Source organism: Myotis yumanensis, unplaced genomic scaffold (assembly GCF_028538775.1).
Source record: "Myotis yumanensis isolate MYYU_CA2020_CCGP unplaced genomic scaffold, mMyoYum1.0.hap1 SCAF_8, whole genome shotgun sequence".
Classification (NCBI taxonomy): Eukaryota; Metazoa; Chordata; class Mammalia; order Chiroptera; family Vespertilionidae; genus Myotis; species Myotis yumanensis.
In genome coordinates, this window is record NW_027223759.1 from 73,346,401 (window position 1) to 73,367,013 (window position 20,613).

The following is a 20,613-nucleotide window of genomic DNA, read 5'->3' on the forward strand; positions in this document are numbered from 1 at the left end:
GATATTTTAAAATAATTATTTATTGTTGAAAATATTACATATGTCCACTTTTCCCCCCATTTACCCTCTCCAGACCCCTCCACACACACCCCTCCTGCCCCATGCCTTCAGCATCCTATTGTCTGTGTCCATGGGTTATGCATATATGCTTATAAGATCTTTGGTTGATTAAATCCCACCCACCAACCCTCCCCAGCCTTCCCTTTGAGATACCACACTCTGTTCTAGGCTTCCATGTCTCTGGATTGACTCCATTCATCTGTTTCATTTCTTATTTAGATTTTACATATGAGTGTGATCATGTGATACTTGTCTTTCTGTGACTGACTTATTTTACTTAGCATGATACTCTCCAGGGCCCTCCATGCTGTCTCAAAGGGTAAAAGATTCTTCTTTTTTATTGCTGCATAATATCCCATGGTGTAAATGTACCACAGCTTTTTTATCCACTCATCTACTGATGGGCACTTGGGCTGTTTCCAGATCTTAGCTATTGTAAATTGTCTGCTATGAAATAGGGGTGCATACATTTTTTCTGATTGGTGCTTCCAGTTTCTTAGGATATATTCCTAGAAGTTTACTAAGATTTTTTATAGTCAAGAAATTGAGTCTATCGCTCTTAACAAATGAAACTTAGATGTCCTTATGTTTTTGTGGGGATTTTGTTTGTTTTAATAGAAGGGTCAATTTCATCCTCCATCCAGAAGCAGGTACTTAACTCTTTTCTTAAGGTGATTTGTGCATCTGGTATTGACTGGTTAATTCTTATTTCCATTCCTGATGTTAAAATGTGACTGTGTTCACATTTTTTCTCTTGAGAAATGGGGATCTTTGATGTAGGGCTGTGGTTTGTTGCTCTTAGCCTTTCCATACTTACCACTATGAACTCTAAATTCTCCCAAGCTTCACTTCAATGCACAACTTCTTCTTTTCTTTTAGGTCACGGTATTTCAGGTGACTATTAAATACTGATATAAACAGGTATATGTAAAAAAAAACAAAACACAAAGTTTTTCTAGCTTATATTTGTAACCAGAAGCCTGGAGATTCAGCATAGGTCATATTTCTGCCACTTCTTAGCCATGTCACTATGGACAAATACCTATTTCCACTAAAATTAAATTCCCTTTTCTGTAAAATAGAACAACTTAATACTCTTCTGTCAACCTCCTATGATACCTGTAAGGCTCAAATTAGAAAATAAATTCAAATGATATAACTAGAGTCATCCTATGCACTTATACATTATTCTATGCATGCAAGATGAAATCATTACAGTATTACTAGTACTGTTGACATGAAATCTTAAATCCATTGGTGAGTTTGTTTCCTGGGTATAAATGAACTAAACTAGTCCATTTAATGGAAGAAAAAGCTGGTTCTTGTCACAGGAGGATGTCTTATGCCATAGGTATGTAATTAAATTCTGAAGTGGTACCGAAAACTTATGTAATCTTTATTCTTCAAGGATATATAGGCTTTGAATGACTTACTTGCTTCTAATATATTATTTGCAGAGAGATACAGCAGTAATAAAAATGGTTGAAGGACAATATCCTTTATATTTTCATTTATATCAAATTGTATATACACAAATGTCAATTAAAGAATAAATTTTATTAAGTACCTTCAAAGGTCAACACCATATGATTCTATGGTTACATAAGGATGGATCAGTATGGGATGTAAGAGCTCTGATTTTTATCTCTAAATGCTTGGATCCTGCTCAGTAATTAAGAAGCCACCAGAAGTAATTGAGAAGATTCATAGGATATCAGCAGTGTTTTAGTAAGAAGACTGATAGAGAAGTATCATGATATCAGCAATGTTTTAGTAAGAAGAAAATATTAATTGAATATTAGCAATAAGGAATTAGAAGGGTGAAATATAATTTAAAATTCCCTTTCAAAATGGGAAATTGAGAGAATAACACTTCCATAGAAAAGGAAGACCTGGTTGGGTGTTTTATATGAACCTTTGGAACATGTACAAGTCCTCAAATATGGCCAGAATGAAAAGAGGAACAATAAGTACAGAGGATTATTGACTTGTAGCCACTTTTAACAACCACTGCCACCTGGTGGCTTGTGACCCTGTTTCCACTGAAGGAAGAAACCCAGGTAATTCTTGATTCTGCAGGCCTAAGCAGAATTGAAGCAAAATAGGAAGAGTACTGACGTGTTATACCAGAAACCTATTTTTGAAGCACAAAGGTTAAGAGCCATTAATATTGTGCAACACTATAACGTGTCTAGTCCATAAAGATCCTCTAGCTGTAACTATCTATACTTTAATGTATTCTCATGAAACTCACAGCCAAAGCTGGGATCTAGCAAGATTTCTGATAGCACTAGGTATAGGTTAAAACTGTACATCCCATCACATATGTTTAAATTACTCTTTTCCATTTCCTTTTGCTTCAATAAGCCTCAGATCTCTCCTGAATCACAAAGTTAATGCAAGAAGTAGGAAACACAGTAGTTAAGGAAAGAGTAAATAATAGGCAGACTGAATCACAGTGAGGGAGACAATGAAAATGAGCAGCCTAGCCCACCAGGTATGGCTCAGCTGTTGAGCATTGACCTATGAATCAGGAGGTCACAATTAGATTCCTAGTCAGAGCATATGCTGGGGTTTCGGGCTCGATCCCTAGTGTGGGGCATGCAGGAGGCAGCCGATCAATGATTTTCTCTTATCATTGATGTTTTATCTCTCTCTCCCTCTCCCTTCCTCTTTGAAATCAATAAAAAAAATTAATTTAATCAATAAAAAAAAAACATTTCAAGGAATAAGCTTACAATTGCATCTTTCCAAAACAACATCATGATATGGGTGCAAAGCTGCTGCTGATCTTGGTTCTGAGAGGGTCAACATTCCACACCCATAACTTCTAATCATACCCCAAGAACAACAGGCCATTTTAGGATTTTTTGATACCTTTTTAACACCTCATGCTGCTCAAAGATTCCATCCTATTGTCTACACACTCCTTTCAGAATCTCCTCTTTCAAAGGTTCCGCATGCTGTGAAGCCTTCCAAAATTCTGCCCCAATACAGACAACATTTCTCTCCTCTGCCACCATGAATTGCATTTGTTTTCATCTTACTTTTTTCTAATCAACTCCTCAGTGTACTCCTATCAAAACAATGTGTATCCTTCTTGGTTTAAATGTATATCAGTATTACTGTACTTTTGCCTTCTTTGGATCAGACACTTTGTGCTTCAATTCCATATTCAAGATATTATTTTGATTGACAGCTGCTATATAATACCTCTCACATCCAAGAAAACTAATTCTGGGGAGAAATTGATAAGCATATGATAGACCTAGACACCACGTTCTGTGAGGTTAGGGAATGAAAACAGATTTTATGTAAGCATGTTCATGCTGGGAACACCCAGGGACCCTGAGCTTCTAAGTAGCTCTGGGGGTACTCCTAAGTCAGGATGCATAGGTGGACTTTGCCAACAAGTAGGTTTCAGCATGCAGGTCATCCATAGGTTTGGCTTTTTTATCAAGTATCCCTTTACTGACAATATGTAGACATAGTTTCTGAGGCTCTTCCATTTTTCTAGAGAGGACTCCACCGCCTTTACTGAGAAGTATAGCTCATGACTACCGTCAGTGTTCAGGAAGCAAAGAAAGAGAGGATGCCCAGGGAACCTAAGGTTAAATATGCAGAATGTGGAGGACATAGAGATCATCTGAGGAAGAGGAGAAAGATTAAAAAGCAAAATAATATTACTAACAATCTTAAATGTATAAAAGAATGTATTATATCCATAGGACTAGGGTGTTATGAAAAAGGAAATAAAAAATACAATCAATAGCCAAGATAAAGGCAATAGAAAGGTTAGAAGATAAAATTAAGGACATCTCCTTAAAATAGAGTAAAAAGGCAAAACAAAACAAAAAGTGGAAAAAGGAAGTGGAAGAGATAGAACCAGATAAACGACACGATGAGAAAGATTTGATGAACTGGAGCCATGAGCCAAGGAATTCGGGCAGTCAATAGAAGCTGGAAAAGGCAAGAGAATGGCTTCTCCCTTAGATCCTCCAGGAAGGAAGGCAGCCCTGCCAGCACCTCGACTTTAGCTCAGTGAGATGCATTTTGGACCTCTAGACTCCAAAGCAATAAGACAATTAATCCATGTTGTTTTAAATTCCTAAATTTGTAGTAATTTGGTAAAACAGCAATAGGAAACTGAAAAAAATACCATGTTTCTTTTTTTTTTTTATTCTCCTTCTTGGTCGTTTTAGGACAAGTTACTCCAGTCTTGTTATTCTTGTCCCAAATACCTGATCTGTGGGAATCTGCCTTTCCCACAGTTCATGGCCTTTGCTTTGCTGGAACACCAAGCCACCTCTACTCACTGAGCTTGGACCAGTTTAACTCCTTGTTGACCTCGAGTCCCCGGCTACAGAGCATCACTGAAGTAGTTTAAATTCTGGCTGTCCGCACTCACTCCCACTCTCAGCTCTTGGAGACAGCATTGACAAGGATACAAAACCTCCTGAGATTCTTTGGCATCATCCTATGGACAAAGGGGGTTTCATATTATGTCTTCTTTTCCCTCCTCAGTGCTCAAATATACTTCTGTGACAGATTTCAACACATGGCTGAGTTCTAGTTATTTTGATTGAACTCTCTGTGCAGAGTTTTTAAACAAAAATGCCATCAGCTTCCCAGCTCATCTCTGACTGAGTTTTGATGTCAGAAAAATTATCCTACTGGGGCCAGTTCTTGCCAATCCACAAACAACTATTAAGTAATGGTGTTTCTTTTAGAGTTGCAACGGATTGCAAAGGCTGCTGAAAACTGGGATCTTATGGGAAAAGAGTGAGTGGGTTATCAAGAACATAAATAGCCCTGGCCGGTGTGGCTCAGCTGGTTGGAGCATTGTCCCCTAAGGTCATGGATTAGATTCCTGGTCAGGGCAAGTACCTAGGTTGCAGGTTCAGCCCCCCAGTTGCAGTGCAACTGATTGATGTTTCTCTCACCTTTCTCTCTTTCTAAAAAATCAGGAAAAAGTAAACATATCCTTGGATGAGAATAAAAAACCCACATAGATAATGAGTGAAAGAGCCCAAAGCAGACTGCCCAGTGCACAGGGCTGTTAGTAATGCAGGAAACTTGAGGAGAGATAGGAGATACCACACAGAGGCAGGAATCTTCAAGGGGTCAAAGCCATTTGAGTTCAGAACCTAAATCATATGAGAAAGTACCTGACTTGTTGGAAATTAGCCCCAATTACCCCTTTCCCTCTGCCCTAAGACTGAAATCTAATTATAATCAGCATGAAATGAGGCCTGGTAGGCCTTCAATGTCCACAACTCCTCTCTGATCTCTTTTATAGAGCACGTGGAGGTGGCCTGCAAATAAATGTAAACAAAACTTGAAACCAGGATTTTGCATCAGGCTGACAAATCTCACTTTAGGAGACGAACTGCCAGGAATAAAGGAGAGACTTTCCTGTCTCCTATGATTCTCCAAGGTTATTTTTGTTAAAATGGAAATTTCCAAGGCTTTATGCAGGGCTCACATGTTGATGAAAGGGCCGCCTCACCAGCAACAGAGCTATAATTGTCTTCTCTTGTTCCTGAACTCAGCACTTGGCTGTTCATTAATTAACAGTGCACCTCGTGAGCATAGCATTTCCAAGCTGTGGGCTCCTAAATAATACTTCAGTGAGCGCGGTGTCACCTGCATTAGTACTGCCGCTCCTTGCTGTTAAGGACTTGTAATTATAATTTTATTCATTTGGCACATCTATATTGAACTTCTAGTGCAATAAGCCACTTTATTAGCTGTTGTGGAGGAGAAAGAGATAAGATAGAATCTATGTCTCTCAGTACTGAAAGTTGGCAGCTGGGGTGACAGTCGGAGGAAATGTAGAGTGTGTGGCCACATTGAAGTTAAGAATACAAACCCCAAATTACTCTCCTCTACCCTTAGCTTTCTGTTTTTACTATCAATAAAAAGTTTCCTTAATAATTTTAGTTGCCAATTAGCAGATTCAAGAAATGTTTGGGCAATGTTATTAAACTCTATTGGATACTGTGATTGGTGGGTAAACCCTGATAATAACCTTATGAGGAAATGATATGTAACCTATTATATGTAACCTCCATTTCCCAAGTTTTAATGATATCGTCACAAACAAGTTTCTAATAATTGGCTATAAGTTACATTTTACTTTTGCCAAAACTCACCAATAAAGTATTAATAGTGAATGCAGAGTTAGAACATGGTTCTTGAGTTCAAATAAGAGCCAAGAACTCTAATGTAAGAAGTTTATCTAGAAAGTCACAGAGGTAGAAAAAAGTGAGCCAGCTGGGCTTCATGGACTCAAGAAACAAGTTACAGAGGCAACAGAAGGGCCCTTGGAGCTTAGGAGAGAGAAAGCAAAGGCATGCACCCGAGAAAGAAGGAGTGGGTGGGGGGATAAAGAGAGAGAGAGAAAACTGGGTCCCTTGTCTTAAGAGTTTTTATCTGTTTTCTAAAGGCAGGGCTTTTAGGGGAGGTCTCAGGGTAGGATTTCAGTGGAATATTCATCAGCTTTCCAGTTGTGTCCTTTCAGAGTCATGGTCTCTACTGATTGGTCAACACTAAGGTAGGGAGTCATTAGTCATTGCATCTGGTCCTAATGTCAGCTATTGCATTACTTCACCTGGTTTTGCTGCTTTTCAGGGCCTGGTGTTGAAACACAAATGAGGCCTAGATGTTGTCTCTAATTTCCAAAACTCTGACGCTGTGGTCAACAGCCAGAGGCTGTGTTCCTAAGATTGCTTGATGTGGGCCAGAACCTCATTGTCCTCAGGTTTTAATGCTTAAGGGAGTGATCCTGCAAGGGCCTGTATTGGTTTTAATGCTTAAGGGCGTGATCCTGCAAGGGAGTCTTATGAGACTATTCTCTGGCCCCCTTGTTCCTCTGGTAAGATGGTCTAAACAACATGACTAGTGACATGCTACGGGGGAAAGGCTGCCCTAGGGGTGAGGTTCTAGCCTACAATACTTGTTTTCCCAGTTTTTCCCTTTTGCTAAGCACCCAGGACTTTCCATCCTGATGACATTCTGTACCTGCCTACCCCTCCTGTTCTGCTCATTCCTGTCTAACTGCCTACACTAATAGAAGGGCTTCTAGGAACCTGTGTATTTCTAGGCTAACAAATCATCATTCATGCAAAATGGAATCAAGGCTGTCCAAGCACGGTGGGCTCACACCACTGTCCTAGCAAAGCCTGCACTGCAATTGGGATCCCTGCTCTGCAAAGATGAGGAAATTGGGCTCTGTGAACCAGTGAGTTACCAAGGGCACATGCATGTAAGAGATAGATCATACTTTAATGTGTTTTTAATGAGTGATTTCAGAGAGGAAGGGAGAGGGAAAAAGAGATAGAAATATCAATGCTGAGAGAGAATCATTAATCGGCTGCCTTCTGCACGCCCCCTACTGGGGATTGAGCCCAAAACTCGGGCATGTGCCCCCGCCCGCGACCAGAATCGAACCTGGGACCTTTCAGTCCGCAGGCGGACGCTTCGTCCATTGACCCAAACCAGCTAGGGCTAGCTAGATCATGCTTTATAGTCTGACTCCAAGTGTAGTGTCTTCTCTGTATTAGAGCTAATTGCTCTCTTGTCTAATTTTAAAATCATCACTGTTATCCCACTTGTGTATGTACTAGTAACTACATACTTTCACAATCAAAGATTAGTTTCTTCTGGCAGAAAAGCTGGAAATGCAGCATTTGAGTGCCAGGCTAGAAAAGAAGAGCCAGGCAGAGGAGTCAGGACCTGGAAAAGGTCTCATGAGAACAAAGGGCAGCACAGTGAACCACAGGGACTCGGTATGCAGGCCTGAGGAGGGGGCAGTGCCCAGCACAGGCCTCCCTATTCCTCTGGGCTGAGCAGAGTTGGATGATATATTATGTACTCAATATCTAGTAACTTCTAGTAACTAGACCACAAACTTAATCACTAAGTAGATATCCATGTAAAATTTAACCATATTAATCTACGCTAAGCACATATCTCATTGGTTGGTGATTTGCATCTATTTATAGCCTTCTCCACAATCCCTTAAGGTCCTTTGGGACAAAGAATGTTTCTTGCTTCTGTGCTCTCTTATTACCTACCTTATAACTCACAATTAATAGGTTTGGTTGTTTGAAATTCCAAAGGAAATGGAAATTCAACTATTATTAACCAAATGGATCTTTCTGGAATAGAACAGTACCCTTTCTTATGATTTCCCTTTCTCCTCTTGGAATATGACGGTGAGGGACTGCATTTTAATTTTTATGTTTTGCAGGATTAAGGAAGCCAAACCCTCAGCTTCCTGGAGAAAGTGCTCATCTACTTCGGCTAAGATACCTCCTCTTGGGAGACTGTGGCTTCAGAAAGGTCAGCACTTGCCTTTCTCTAAAGCAGTGACTATTTCATCTCCCTGACTTCAGACAAGTTTTGAGTCACATATTTTTCCTGCATGATGCCCCGTCTGTTCACTCTTAGCTCCTTTTTCCTCTCTCATCTTCAAGCTAGAGCTTCAGATTGCACAGGAATCCTAACTGTAGCATCCATTTTACTCCTGACATGTCTATGAGCTTCAGGTACTCAAGGAGAATTCTGTTTCCCTGTGTTTACCAACCGAATTGGTGTGGACAGAAGGGCGCACACCACACACCATTTGCAGGCACTATTTCTTATGATCAGTAATTTTAAAGCAATATACCTCCTCAGGCTCTTAAATATGTCATTCAGGAGCTGCTGCTCCCTTTTCCCCATTTCCTTCATCATCCATGTGTCAGACATGCCTTAGGCCTGCTGGGCATCTGCTGTTTATCAGTGGGGCCCTCTCTGCCCCCAACCCCCTGTTAAAGCCCTCCGAGGAATGAATTATGGAAAACACAGGTGCCAACAGGGAATACAATCCAAAATGTTTTTGTTCCCAGCTTGGCAAAAATAGATAGTGAATTAACTAAAGGTTGGCTCACTGTGGGCCCTGTTCGTAAGCATAATATATAAAAAGACAATAACTCTTCTGCTCCTGTGGGTTCTAAAGTTCTCTGGATACCCTGAAACGTTGATTTTGTTCATTTTATTTAACCAGTGAATTTTTTTTAGAGAAAACTATGGACTGGACATTTTGTATAATTCTGATAGTATTTTGATGAATAAAGCATGGGCAAGGCAAAGCCATAGACTTACTGGGGGAGAAAAACATGTAACAGATCATTAGAGCAGAGTGTGGTTGAACGATGGTAGTGCAGTAGGAGTGCACAGGAGAGACACTCAATGCAGCCTACTGGAGTAACGGTAAAGGACCAAGAAAGTCTCTGGAAAGACAAGGCGCCTAAATTGAGAATTAAAGATTGAATAGTTAGCCCTAGTCAGTGTTGTTTGGTGGCTAGAGTGTTGGCCCATGGACCAAAGGGTTGCGTTTTCGATTCCTGGCCCTCATTGGGGTGAGTGCAGGAGGCAACCAATTGATATGTCACTCTAACATTAATGTTTCTCTCTTTATCCATCTCTCCCATGCCCTCCCTCCCTCCTTGCCACTGTCTCTAAAAAAAATATCAATGGAAAAAAATATCCTTGGGTGAGGATTAACAGGAGATTGCTAGAAAGGAGAAAAAATTATTAATTCTGTTGTCCTCTAGATTCTATGTATTATTAGCACACCCTAGGACAGTGGTCGGCAAACTCATTAGTCAACAGAGCCAAATATCAACAGTACAACGATTGAAATTTCTTTTGAGAGCCAAATTTTTTAAACTTATACTATATAGGTAGGTACATTATTATTAACTTAATTAGGGTACTCCTAAGGCTTAGGAAGAGCCACACTCAAGGGGCCAGAAAGCCACATGTGGCTCGTGAGCTGCAGTTTGCCGACCACAGGCCTAAGAAATCTGTATCTACTTCTTCAGAATTCATCACACCTGGTGAATTCCATGGGCCTCTGCCCACGTATAATTTCTGTGCATTTGCTTAATTAAGACACTGTGATAGACTGGGCAGACATTTCCTGACAATTAATAATCAGCTGGAGGAGCTTAAGTCATGAAGCAAAACTGTAAAAATATGCACTTATCCTATATAATAAAAGGTTAATATGCAAATCAACTGAACAGTGGAACGACTGGTTGCTATGATGCGCACTGACCACCAGGGGGCAGATGCTCAACGGAGGAGCTGTCCCCTGGTGGTCAGTGCGCTCCCACAGGGGGAGCACCGCTCAGCCAGAAGCTGGCTCACAGTGGTGGGAGCCTCTCCTGCCACTTCGGCAGTTGGATATTCCCCAAGGCCTCCTGGACTGCGAGAGGGCACAGGTCAGGCTGAGGGACCGCCCCTCCACCCTCCAGTGCACACATTTTCGTGCATGAGGCCCCTAGTATTTATATAAAATGTAGTCAGATCATTACCTTTACACGTCTCAATCAGCCAAAAGTTGAAAACGCAGGTTGTTGTAGTTGACAAGTTGCATTTTCAGCTTTGGTTCTTTTCCTAACTGTTAAAAACCATCAAAGGATAAACACCAAGAGAAAAACACACACTCTGAGGTTTGTCAGTTTCCCTTTTACATTAGGTATTTGGAATCCTACTTTACTTTGGAGAATTTTCCTAAGAGTAACTGCTAGTTAAACTGGGATTAGTTACTTAGAGAGATTTGTGGTAAAGGCCGTTACAAATATCTTTATTTAATCAATATAGGTTTGGCAGAGTTCTGCCTAGAGATGGCAGAGTGGGCAAAATGAGTCTAATGATTATCTTGTAAAATGTTTTGGATTCACCAATGCAAAGTGTGATAGTTGAATTATGCACAGAAATGACCATATAGTATGGGCTATTTACCTTTAGTGAATTCATAGACGATTTCAGACTTTGCACCAAGTGTTTTCCACCTATAACAATTATAAGGCTTTGGAGATCTTTAAGTTCTCATTTATATTCTCTTATGGGTGAACTGATTGCTTCTACCCCAGCCCACCGTTTGGACTGAACCATGAGACAGGAGTCTTAAGGAAAGTTAGAAACAAGGAGCAAGTTGTATTCAGACAGGAGGGAAAAGTAAAAAACAAAACAAAACCAAAAACCCCTTCCTGCCCTGGGAGATCCTGGAAGAAGAAGAAAGATACAAGTAGAACAAAAGGTTCACATTCCCACTGCCCTGCCTAGGAACATAGAAATTGGTCTGGAGTAGCATACAAATATCAAGGGAATTGTTTATTCTCCTGATCACACTGTGGGGGAGACTGCAGGCCCCTCGCACAGTCTGTACTTTAGCTGAAGTTAGATCCAGTATGGCCCTGAAGCAGTTTTACAGGGGAGACTGCAGGGTAGGTGAGGATGCATGAGCCCAAGATATAAGTTCTGGCTCCCCATTGTCTTCATAAGTTTCCCTGGTCCCCAGAGGGGATGTGCAAGTGTTGAGAAAGGAGTCGGTCAACTTTCAGAGGCTTAGAGTCAGAATGAATAACGTGAGGATAGAATTGGGGAACACACATGAATGTGCAACCATGGACTACAGGGATGGGTGCCAAAGTTTCACTCCCCCCAAAATAGAAGTAGTAATAGCTCAGCAATCACCAGTGTAGGGAGAGGTGGATCACTCTGTCCACAGCAGGGCATAGAGGCATCAGGGTACCCTGCAGATTTGAGCCTTCTCTCCCCTTGGCTGCAAGGGCAGAGTAAACCCCTCATATGCCTGGTGACATTCCAGGGAAGATAAGGGAAAGGGGAGGGAATCTGAAAGTCTGAACAGCATCTAAAACAGCTTTTATTACCTAAATGACTTTCCATTGCTGGATCAGGTCGAGATCACCTGATTGCCTTTACTAAATTGTAGTGCGAGTTTGTAAATACCAGACCAGCTATAGAACACTGAGAAGCTATGTTTTTCACCTGTATTTGACTATGGCATGAGTGTATGTCTTTGCAGCCCTATTTGCCCGTGGTTTCTTATTAAATTCCCAGAACAGCCCTGGAAGTTGGTATCACTATTTTTCAAATGATGAAACAGAGTTAGAAAAGATCAAATAACTTACCCATAGTTTCACAGCTAAATGTGTAATGTAAATTAGAGTACAGATTAGTCTGAAGCAAAAACCCCTGGTCTCCCAATGATGACTCATAATTTCCTTTTTTTTTTTCCTAAAGGAGAAACATATGCTTCTTTGTATTTGAAAGAAAGAAAATAGAATAGATGGAGTCAAGTACCTTTTGCCTTCAGGGATTCTTACTGGGACCTGAGGGGAGGTATAAAGGAAGAGAAGTTGCCTTCTAGTATGTCTAAAGGTCACCTGCATAACTGGGGGATGAGTGCAGGCAGTGCCCCCACAAATGACAGGGTTAAAGGCTGGATGGTGCATCTTGAGAGCTATTTGTTGGAGAAGTGAAGAAACACAAAAATATTGATTGCTCAAGATGTAACAAGCAGCTTGTGGTGTTGCTTTAGTTAGGAGGGGAGAGAATAGAGCTGAACAATTCAATGCAACAGGCATTATTAACCTCCTACTATATGCATGGCACAATGTGATAATAAGATGATACATAGATCATAAAAGGGTATAATAAGATATGCTTACAAGCCAGTGAATGAAACAGATTTTTCCCTCTGTTATTAAAACAGCCTCTTTCTTGCTGCTCTAATCTTTGTCAAATAAAACTAAAGGCAAAATCTGTACCTGTGCTAAGGAGATAGAGCTGAAAGCACTCAGGAAGGATTGAGCCACTTAATAAATTTGCAGCCTCGTTTCACCTTGTCACAATCTTGCTCTCTGTACTGCCATATCTGTGGCCTCTATCGCATATTATGCTTCTCTTATGTTCTTTATACTCTTCTTATCCAGTTTGGCTTTGTTTGTTGGCTCTTATGCAACCTTCACAAGTGGAATTCTCCTTGGACTCGTCTGGCTCAAACATAAATTGAAAAACAGCAACCCTGGCAATGGCCTGTTGGACACATTTCAGTGCACTCATATCGCAAGGAACTGAGTCAAAGAGGCCAACCCGTTTTTACTGTCAACCTAAAAACAAAAGCACCTCAGGGTTACAAAAAAGGCTCACTATGAAAAGATTGTATGGAAAACAACAAAAGGCAATGGAATTTTACTGTTTTCAGGAAACAAAAAATTAAAAATTTTAGACTATTAAATCAGATTGCTGGGGGGCGGGGGGGGATGGGCTTTCCTTTGTACCTTTTAGAGAGGAGCAAAACATGCTGAGTTTGACTCCACTAGGAGAATTAACTGGGAGGGTAAATGTGTCCTTAGGAGATTCTCACAAAGGGATGCATAGTATGCCCAGCCCCACCTGCATCCAAGCTAGACCAGCTTGCTTCCTTGGCTGGCAGGCCGGGATTATCAGCTCATTTCAGTGATACTGGGAGGCCCTCTACATACTTGGCCCAACCAAAACCTTGTGCTGAGACTGATGCCCTGAAAGGACCCCAGTGGCATGTAGGAGTTGCATGGGGCTTGGTTCTAGGGAAATAAACCTGTCCAAGCCATAGCTTTTCAGGATGCTTAAGGTTTGCATGGGATTCCTTGGAAAGATAGTAGAGGGGGTGAAAGGAAGATATCTGTGCTACGCCATGCATCTTCTTCCAGCATCTTATTCTCACTCTCTTTCTACCCATTCCCACCATGACGAAAAACAGGAAGCATACATGGGTACCTCTTCCCTTCTCAAGTATACACAGAGATGCTGTACACAGATCCCTTGAGTGCATGTGCAATGTGAGGGTTTCAAGGCTTCTCAGGTTTAAGGTGGTGAAGCTCTTCACCACTCACTGCACATACATCCTCAGTCTGGCTTTTCCCTGGTTCTCTAGATCTAAATCATAAGCTCTATGTCGCCTTCCACTCCCTCCTCCTTAGGTGAACACATTGCCACCAGCAAAAGCAGGCAGGCAAATTCTGCGGAAAGAACTTGAAAGTGACATAAGCTAGAGAACATTCTGAAGATCTAGAAGAGCTAAGAAAAGGAACACTCTTTCTTTCTTTCTTTCTTTCTTTCTTTCTTTCTCTCTCTCTCTCTCTCTCTCTCTCTCTCTCTCTCTCTCTCTCCCTTCCTCTCTCCCTTCCTCTCTCCCTTCCTCCCTCCCTCCCTTCCTTCCTTCCTTCCTTCCTTCCTCCATATCTAGGAGCACAAGGGCTACAATAGAGATTGGATAATTATTCACCAAACCCACTTCTTTACCCTGGGCATGTTTTAGATAACGTTTCCCAATCCCCGCTGCAGTTAGGTGATGTATGACTGCTTCTGGCCATGGACATGAGCAGAAGTGATTACTGCTCTTGGCTCGTTACCCTCCTTTGCAAAATCCTCTTTCTCTTCCCTTGTTGCTGCTGGATATGGACACTCAGGGAAGCCTTGGAAGCTTTCAGTGAAGATGGTTGGATCCTCTTTCAGCCTGGATCTCTCAGAGACTGTGTACATCATTGTCATGGACTGGATTGTGCCCAATCAGAAACGTATATTTTGAAGGCTTAACTCCCAATGTAACTGTATTTGGACACAGGACCTTTATGGAGGTTTTATAAGAAGAGGAAGGGACACCAGAGCTCGCTCTTTCTCTCTTTGCGCAAGCACTGAGGAGAGGCCATGTGAGGACACAGGGTGAAAGCAGTCATCTGTAAACCAGAGAGGCCACACCAAAATCCAATCCTGTGGACACCTTGATCTTGGACTCCAAGCCTCAGACTGTGAGCAAATACTAATCTGTTGTTTAAGCCACTAGTCCGTGGTGTTTTGTTATGGTACCTCGAGCTGACAAATACTAACCTAGATCCTACTGTCGTCCCCACCCCTGCTGCGGATTGGATTTTACACGATGAAAAAGGAAACCTCTGTTGTTGTTAAGCTGCTGAGATTTTAGGCTTTATCTCTCACAGGAGCTAGTGTTTACTTTTCTAATGCCGAGACCAAGCAGAGCTAATCAAATTTGTGATAAACCTTTTCTCAAAGCGTATAGGCTAGAATTTACACAGTTTTGCCTCGGTGCAAATGATTCCTTGGGGTCAGCTTCACAGGTTATTTTAAATAAATAAATAAATATAAAAGAAAAGCTAACACCTCTTTATCCATCACCTCATAGTTAGCTTTTTATTTATTTATTTTTTTGGTGGTGCAAACAGCTAAGATTGGCTCTTTGAGCAAATTTCAAGTATGTAACACAGTATTAATAACTATAGATACCATGCTCTACATTCAATTTCCAGAAACTTTCATCTTATAACTGAAAGATATTTGGTCAACATCTCCTCATATTCCCACCACCTGACAACCGCCATTTGATTCTCTGGTTCTATGAGTTTGATTTTTTTTAAAAAAAATTCCACATATAAGTGAAATCACATAGTATTTGCCTTTCTGTATCAGGCTTATTTCACTTAGCATAAATTCCTCTGGGTTCATTCCTGTTGTCACAAATGGTAGGATTTCCTTCTTTCTTAAGGCTGAATAGTAATCTAGTGTATGCATGTATATTGTTATATGTATGTATGTATATATAGAAACACACATATAACATTTCTTTATTCATTCAGTTGTCAACACACTATGGTTGTTTCCATGTCTTGGCTATGTAAATAATGCTTCAATGAACATAGTATGGCTATCTCTTTGAGATATTACTTTCATTTCCTTTGGATATATATACAGACAGTTTACTCTCACAATGCCAGGCCAAAAAAATAGGCATTCAGTGACTGTTCTTTTGTTTTGTTTTCAATAGACATAGGGTATTTGTCCTTCTTCAGCTCAAGAAGGGGAGTATCAATCAAACAGGTTTAAGCACACAATGTGGTGCATAGCCTTGGGGCTAGACAATACTGGGTTTAATTCTGATTCTGCTATTTACTGGCTTTGTGACCCTGATCAATTTATTTAACTTCTTTGATTGTCATTTCTCTCCTATGCAAACTGATGATATTAATAATATATGGTGTCTATAAAATTAAGTTTAAGAGTCTGCACACTTTCCAGTAATAGTCCAAGAGTTCTTCCAGGATCTCAATTCATGTAGCTGATGGTTTTATCTCTGAAGTTCCCAAAGACTAATTCTAGAGATAAATTCTTTACAATACCTTTCAGGAAAGGTAGATCCCAAACGGGTCTCCCAAAGGGAAGCTGCAGAATGTTTCTCCATCAGCCTGTAGCCTGACAGAGTATGAGGTTCAAGATGAAATCCTATAGCCCTAACCGGTTTGGCTCAGTGGATAGAGCGTCAGCCTGCGGACTCAAGGGTCCCAGGTTCGACTGTGGTCAAGGGCATGTACCTTGGTTGTGGGCACATCCCCAGTAGGAATTGTGAAAGAGGCAGCTGATCAATGTTTCTCTCTCATCGATGTTTCTAACTCTCTCTTCCTCTCTGTAAAAAATCAATAAAATATATATTTTTTAAAAAGATGAAATCCTATAAAACTGAAAACTGTTAGTATATAGCATCATTTTATTAAGAACCTTAAAGAAGTGACTAACAATATACATATTGAGAAATTGCTTCAATATAATTTTCGTTAATTAATAAATTTGCATTTGTATAGTTTGTCTAAAATCTACATATAAAAGAAGCGAAGGGTTATCCTTGGTCTACAGCCAGTTAGTTGCTGACAAGGTAGGTTTTAGGGGAATCTCATAGAATAAGAGATCCTGACTAAACTTCCACAAATGCACTTAGGTGTTATATATGCTTTTGGTAGAAGTGCTGATTTCCTACTTAGGGAGATATATTCAATATGGTGTTAATACACAGCATTTTCAGCAGACTAGCTTTCTATGGAATCTGCCTTCCTACTTAAGTCAATTCCCTGTGCTATGCTAAATATCCCCCTTGCCCATGTATTAGTTCCACAGGCGGCTGTAACAAAGTACTGCCAACTCTGGGTGGCTTAAAAAAATATAACTTTACTCTCCTCACAACTGTAGTCAGCGTCCAAAATTAAGGAATTGGCAGAGCCACCATTCCTCTGGAGGCTCTATGGGAGAATCCTTCCTTGCCTCTTACAGTTTCTGGAGGTCCCATGGTAACATAACTCCAATCTTTGCCTCCATCTTTGCATGGCCTTCTTTCCTGTGTCTCTGAGCCCCTTCCTCTTCTTTTAAGGACACTGGTCATTGGATTTATGGCCTGTTCTAAATCCAGGATGATTTCATCTCAAGATCCTTTTATTATATCTATAAAGACTCTATTTTCAAATAAGGTCATATTCTGATGTTCATGGTGTACATAAATTTTGAGAGACATTATTTAACCCCCTCCACCTCCCTCCTTTTTAACTAATTTCTATTTGATTAAGGATGCCTAAGGTTTATTTAGCAACACTAACATCTATTGTGAATTACTAAGTTTCTCATTAGAAAAAAATATGATTATTAGCAGCCAACAGAAAATGTGGACCAATAAAAATCCTACCAAGTGTTACAGAGAAAAAAAGAGACATGGAGACATAAAATATACTTTGAGGGTCTGTATTCTCTATTCTCTTACAGCTTCTATATATTTGAATCTTTCCTTTGAGCTTTCTTCATACCTTATTTTTAAATTTTAGCTTAAATTAATGTTTTATTGCTTTCAATTTACCATTATCTATCTTTTTTTTTTTTTTTTACCACCAACTGGTTTGTGTTTGTGTGTATAATATTTTTCTTAATGAGGAAAAATATCAAAATTTAAAAATTAGGTCAACAAAAATGACTTTATTAAATGTCTCTCCATGTATATATCCAGGCATGAGCTAAGGATAAGAACAACGATGAGTAAAGGCCGTTCTGCTTTCAAATGCTCTAAGTCTACAGAACAGCCTGCAACCTTGCAGGAAAACAAATAAACACAGACTGCGGGGAATATTTCACTCTACAAAAGGTCTTCCCTCCTCACTAATTGTGAAGGACCTGGAGTGGTTGGAATTTAGTAAAAGAAAATGCCAGGAGATCATTGCTGCTGCCCCAGTGAGCCACCATGACTGCCCAGCACCATGGAAGACAAGGTGGACTTCCATGTCTCACAGGGTGGACTCTGGCCACAAAGAGCCTCTACCCATCCTTCTCTGCCTAAACTGTCCTCAAAATAAATGTCACCCCTTTGTGAATCTGCATTTTGGGAAAGGAATCTCCCCAACTTGGGGCATGTCTATGTAGAAGAAAAGATTTTAAATAATTTTTCATATATTCTTTAGTTTGTCTCCTTATCATTAAAGTTTGTTTTTCTTAGCCCTTGAAAGTCAGTGTTTTGCCTGTATGCAAATGGCTCACGGTGCTGGATTCTTCCCATAAACCATAGAGTTCATGTCTCTTGCATATCGGATCTTCTGTGAGTCTCCACATAAATGGGCCCTGCAGAACAGAAAGCTGCTTTCTCTATCAGTAGGACTTGGCTGGTCCAGTTTTCCTTCTTGCTTTGCTGAGTTGTATCCCAGTGTGTCAAATCTCAGATGCATTAGCAGTGGTTCTCAACCTTGGCTGCACATTAGAATCACCTGGGAATCTTCTTAAAATCCTGATTTCTGGGACTCATCCTCCGGAAATTCTGTTTCTTTGTTATGGGGTGAGTCCACAACATTAGTAACAAAGAAACAGAATTTCCGGAGTATGAGGCCCAGAAATCAGGATTTTGAGAAGATTCCCAGGTGATTCTAATGTGCAGCCAAGATTGAGAACCACTGCATTAGAGGATTTGACTTTCCTACCTATGCCTTTGTCTGCACTATATTCCTGCTATTATTTTCCATTTAACTTCTTAGGTTTCTTAATTTCAAAACATATTTTTGTAAATAATTTGGGTAAAGAGATATGGAAATGAAGCAAGTTTGTTTGTTTACCTTTATGCATTTGTTTGTTTGCTTTCTAAACACTACATTTTTTTGGTCCCAGGAGCCCTGGACAAGGAACTGTTATGCATTTTCATTGATGAAATATATTTCTATGAATCTGGTGTTACAGCAAGTTCGATAGTAAAAATCTGTTTACAATTGTAGCAGAGGACCCCTGAGGGTGCCTCTCATGACTTCTGTTCCTATTGCTGACCTTCCTCACAATTCACTATAAGAAAGTTTCAAGGACAGGGGGTGAAATTACAACTGCAAAACTTACTCTTTGGATAGACTTATGAAGGGCCTCTTTCCTCACAGACTATGAGAAATTGAGTATGTATTTTATCAATCAAACAAACAAAAACAAACTGGATTCATCCACCAGTATGAGTGGTAGGTGGGGTGGGACATGGTTTTATTCCCTTTTGCCACTTTGACTGTAGGAGCCAAAATCTCTGTCTGCCTGGTCCATCGTATTTGGCATAGTCAGACAAGACAAATGACAATGGGATATTTCCTCTAGCCAGGGTTTATGTATCTGTCAGAAGGAGAGAAATTTTCATTTCAGGACCCAGACTTTGAAGGTAGACAAACCAGAGTTTCATTTTCAATCCCAGCCTTTCCAAGTTGTGTGATTTTCAGCAAGTTTCTGAAGATGTTGGAGATTTGGTTTTGTCAGCTATAAAGCAGGATATTAATATTACCAGCAAGTACCAGGTCCCTGTTGGGGACAGTTGGCACCTGAAAAGAGTAACTGCTTAAAACAACAATAAGAAAACAAGTAGTCTGATTTAAAAATGCGCCCAAGATCTTAAAAGACAACTAACTCATCAGAGAAGTCATACAATAGCAAATAAGCATATGAAAAGATGCTCTACATCATATGTCATAAGGGAAATGGAAGTTAAAACAACAAGATACCACCACACAGTTAATAGAATGGCCAAAACCTGGAACTCTGACAATATCAAATGCTGTTGTGGAGCAGCAGAAACTCTTAGTCATTTCTGGTGGTGAGCAAAATGGTACAGCCACTTTGGGAGACAGTTTGGTGGTTTCTTATAAAAGTAAATATATTCTTACCATATTACCCAGCAATTGCATTCCTTGGTATTCACCCAAAGGAGTTGAAAAACATATTGTCCACACAAAACCCTGCACACGGCTATTTACAGAAGCTTCTTCGTAATTGCCAAAACTTGGAAGCAATCAAGATGTCCCTCAATAGGTGAATGAATAAAAAAACTATCGTCTATCCAAACAGTGAAATATTATTCAGTGATAAAACAAAATGAGCTATCAAGACATGAAAAGTCATGGAAGATCCTTAAATGCATATTACTAAGTAAACGAAGCCAATATTAACAGGCTACATAATGCATGATTCCAACTATATGACATTCTGGGGAAGGCAAAACTATGGAGATAGTAAAAATGATGAGCAGTTTTCAGGGGTGGGGACTGGACGGAAGGATGGATAGGCAGGAAAGGAGATGTGAGGGCAGTGAAAATAGTCCATGTGATACAATAGTAATGGTTCTCTTTTCCTCTTTTCTTCCAAATATACTACAGACTGGTAAAGAATGCCCAAGTTGTTTTTGTTCTAAGTATCTAGAGAATGGTGATCAAGTTATTTTCTGCTTATAAACGAGTGGTTTGCTATTTAGGATGAAGCTATTTTGTTTGATATTTAAGTTCTTTAAAAAATATGGCCTTAATTTATGGACATGAAATAACATGACAGAAGAAATGTGAAGGTAAATTATCCAGTGACATTGGATGACTTGCTTTTTTT